This window comes from Mytilus galloprovincialis, chromosome 4 (assembly GCF_965363235.1).
Source record: "Mytilus galloprovincialis chromosome 4, xbMytGall1.hap1.1, whole genome shotgun sequence".
Lineage (NCBI taxonomy): Eukaryota > Metazoa > Mollusca > Bivalvia > Mytilida > Mytilidae > Mytilus > Mytilus galloprovincialis.
Genome location: NC_134841.1, coordinates 87,880,536 through 87,885,155, shown reverse-complemented (window position 1 = coordinate 87,885,155; position 4,620 = coordinate 87,880,536). Strand labels below are relative to the sequence as shown.

At 32.8% G+C, this 4,620-nt stretch overlaps 1 long non-coding RNA gene across 1 annotated transcript; it reads right to left on the bottom strand.

Annotated features, from left to right (window-relative positions):
- Positions 1 to 321: 321 nt before the first annotated feature.
- Positions 322 to 2,943, bottom strand: LOC143070819 (uncharacterized). Its single transcript, XR_012976720.1, has 2 exons — positions 2,442 to 2,943; positions 322 to 843 (listed from the first exon to the last, which is right to left on the bottom strand). It is a non-coding gene; the product is annotated as an uncharacterized LOC143070819 (long non-coding RNA).
- Positions 2,944 to 4,620: the final 1,677 nt, after the last annotated feature.

Sequence of the window (4,620 nt, the reverse complement as noted above, 5' to 3'; positions counted from 1 at the left end):
AATATGCGCGAACAAAACAGACATAATAGGTAAAATTGTCAAAATAGGGATACAGCCATCAATACCGTGGTATAATCTCAATCAGAACATAAACAAACACACATATATATATATATAACAAAGAAGCACAAAAAACGGAAATATAAAATTAAACAATCACATGCATTACTAATTAAATATGTATTTAAAATCAATCCAAATGGCTGCATGGCGAGGTTCCGCGTGTCGTTCAAAGTATTTTCAATATTTTAATAGAAAAATAACATAATGATGTTATTATTCTGTTATATTAACATTCTTATATTAGACGAGATACAAGTATAATATTCAAAATGTTTTAATTATCATAAAACGTTTTTGCTTAGATTTGTTAAAGTAATTAATACGACTCTTTTGATATGTTTTAAACTGAAAGTAACCATCCAGCAAATGATGACATTCCATATTTATCACTCCTTATGTCGCCTTTGATTTCTCTAGTGGAGTTTGTTCTTACATGCACTATGTCACCTACACCAAGTTCAGAAACAATGGTCCATGTCACCTGTTCTGAATCGCATGCCTCATCGACATCGAGAAAAACGGCCCCTTCAACGTCTGCATTTTTCACTATTTCAAACGATGCGTACGCATGGCAGCCCATATGAATACTAAACGTGAACACGAAAAATCCTGCTTGCGGAGCGGTAAATATTCCACTGTACTGATTATATGCACCTTGTACGTTCGTCTTAACGTCATCGAAAACTAAGGTATGGTGAGCACTTGGTGCTTTCTCAACATGGCTCATGACCGCATAAAATGCAACAGCCTGACCTGACGAGGCTCTCTTTCTTTCAGCATCTGAAAGACAATGTAAAACTTTAAATTCATACAATAACTCAAAATAGCCTTAACTAACAATACACATTTATAATTATACACCAAATTACACTTAGTCTGTTAGCTGTCACCGCATTGAATCAAATTTTCAAGATACTAAAACGAAATCTAAAACTAAAAAAATGCATAAAGTATGCAATACACAATGTCTGAAAATAGTTATAAAGTATCAAATAAAATCATCATACTGTGGGTTCATTTATTTTTGTGGATTAAGGAAAACTACCATGTTCGTGGATATTTAATTTCGTGGTTTTGTCAAAATATGCATACAAGTGTATGGAAAATTTGATGTTCCTTGAACATTTAATTTTATGGTTCATCTGTTCCCACAAAATCCACAAAAAATAGTATCCAACGAATATTAATGAATCTACAGTAGATACCAGGATTGACATTTTATATTTACGCCAGACGCGCGTTTAATTGGGATGTAACAGCGTTCATAAAAGCGCATTTTCCATGAAGCGCGGAAGTAGTTAAACAAAAAATACAAAAAGACAAGTGGATTTAATGTCATTCATTTATTCCTAACTTGTATATTTTAAGAATCAATGAATGACATCGGTCATTTCCTTGGAGTTTGGTATTTTTGTTAATGATTTTGTTTCTACTGCTGTTTTCCATAGTTTCACTTTTCATCTCACATTCGTTGCAAATCGCATGCGCAACCCATCTTTAGCACATGTTAATCAAAGTTCTCATAAAAACGGATTACAATAAAGTTGAATTATTGAATTGCTAACCAAACTACATCCGCGTTGGTTTTTTTTTTAGCTTTTTTTGACAAAATTGAACCAAGCTAACTGTTCATAGCAAAATATTATTCCAACATTCCCTTTTTATTACTGTCTAAAACACTTCCGTAGAAAGACCTGCAGAGTGTGTTCTGATAAAAAAAAAATATCTTCCGACTAATGTTTCATTGTTATTTCAAAAGATGTCGCTCAGATATTTTGCATAGGATATCGAGCAGTTTATAAACTGAACCGAACACGTTCTTAACGTGAGAACATTTCATATGATAGTGATTTCCCCCTATGTATTTGGCATTAGAGAGATATAATAATACAAAATCATGAATCAAAAGTGATAAGGACCTAGAGTCTTCTTATATGAGAGCATGGCACACCAAAAAGAAAATAAGGTCATAACGTTATGTGCATACTTCTTGAGGTTACGTATCTGAAATTTGGTCACAAAAAATGTATATTAAATTGGGCCACGCAATCTTAGATTATGAAAGGGTTTATAAATTTAAAACAGGAAGTTTTAAAGGAATCGGGATGTATTCACAGATATGTTTTAAACATAGTGTCGGTCTCGGTCGCATATTCTTGTAAATAAATGAAAACGCAACATTTCATAAATTATTTGTGTCCGAAGTGTTTTTACTTTAAAGTTACTACAGATAACGTTCCAATCTCTTTTTCTTGTTTTATAAATCTGTTACTCTTTGTGTTCGACCTACGTGTATCAATTATATTAATCTAATGACAAACAAAGGAAATTGTATAGTATTTGCTCTTATGAAGAGCTTGAATAAAACGTATTCTTACTTGAAGTCACATCATTCGCTGGTTCATGAACGTACTGCATTCCTAAACCTGGCTTATTGGATGTGTTATTATCATGCATTTTCGAACCAGTATCCTTTATTAGAAATTCTGCTTCATTGGTAGGGACACTACTTTCATCATTTGATTTCAAAATTTCATTTTTGGTAAGCATTTTCGACACAGTGTCTTTGATGAATATTTCGAAATCCGACGCACTCAAATTTTTATGGCCGTTTTTATGTTCAACTTTAACGATGGCAAGTTGAATTTTAAGTTCTGTTATCTCCATTTGTTGCATCTTAACAGTTTCCTCTAGACGCTGGTTTTGTTGATGGACTTCATTGACTACCTTTTCTAATGCGTCAAGTCTTATCGCCTGGTCTTCATTTCGATTCGAACTGTCACCATTACATACAAGAAACAAAAAGAACAAAACAACGGAAATTCTCATCATTATATTGTCAATTCTTTTAGGATACTTGACTAGTATATAAGTGAGCATAGAATGATAAGATTTTACTGTGTCAAGGTTTTTAAGCGCAGATAATAAATTGTTCTATTTATTAATGTTATAATCATCTACACACAACAATGAAAATAGAACTGGCATGCGACAATATTATCAATTTGTATAACCTCATTAGTCATCACCCAACAAAAAGTCACATACGCGATATTAACGCGGAAAACACGTATGAACACAAATAAAAATTAATAATTGATAAGTTTGTTTTACTGCGGTTCTTACAAGAAAAGACAATCGTATGGTTTGATTTCTGTGCGCACCGACGTTTTTTTAGAATAATAAATTTGGTTGACTATTAGTCTCTTAGGGTATCATTACCTCAGAAGTCATTAACTCGGTACTGATATGATTTATTGCAACCTTTATAAAATTGTTTATTGATACATCTAGAAATTAATAAGGTTTTAACTCCATTAAGAAAAGTTAGACTAGATAGACCTGACTTTTTATTAGGTCCTTTATGGTCATATGGCTCATTAACTGTTTCGGATCTTATACACCCTCCGATTCCAAATATTTGGCATTGAGCGTTTCTTTTGAAGGTTAAACCATAAAAGTGCTTCGGACGCATGGAATTTATAAACTGTTGTTTTCCTTTCTACAGCACTTGGTCGATACTGCTGTAAGTGGACTACCGGTACATGTTTGTTTTGTGTCTGAGTGATCAGAAATTGTAATGTGAAAATACCGAGGGTAACTCCTGCTCAGTAGTCAGTCGGTACCTTGATACTAACATGATTTATAACCAAATTTTCATAAACTTGTCTATTTATACATTTTGACATTATGAAGAAGCCAAGGATTCAACTCTCTCACGCAAACGTTTGATGAATTGACAATTTGTAGGTCTATGTTGATCATATAGCTTTTCAGTTGTTTTTGGTTCTTGGTTATAGTTGGAATGGTCACAAACCTAATTCAGCTGTTTATAAAACTTTGATTTTTATGAAAAATTAAAGGTTTTCACCCCAGGAATAAATTTCTTTTTCTGCATTTTCCAAAACTTTCGGAATTTATGGTCCTCAGTGCTCTCTAATTTCGTACTTGTGGCCTTATTTTTACATTTTGTATTCGAGCGTCACTGATTAGTCTTTAATAGACGAAACGCGCGTTTGATGTATCAAATTTAAATAGTTGTATTATCTTTGCTGAGTTTATTCACAACCACTGGGTCTATGCTACTGCTGATGGAGGTGCCTCCGCAGAACATCACCAGACCAGACCTTCTGTGTTGACCTAAATTATTTTTGATAAGGTCATACTTGTTAATTAACTGTTTACAAAACTGTTAAATTTCCGAAAGAATTAAGGTTAACTATCCAAGGAATACATTTCCTTACCTGTATTCAATAAAACTTTTCATAATTTTGGGGTTCTAACTGATATTGAAACTGGTATTTTATACGGAAGCGTATTAGCGCCACACAACTTTTTTTTTAATTTTAATATTTCTGCCTATGTTTGCATTAAACGCAAATCTTTGCATTATAACGCAAACCTTTGCGTTAAACGCAAACCTTTGTGAAATAAAGCAAACTTTTGCTTTATAACTCAAATATTAAAAAAAGTTGTGTGGCGCTAATACGCTTCCGTAATTTTATTTGGCATTTTTATGTTATGTTGTTTTCTATTCGAGCATGACTGCTGAGTCTT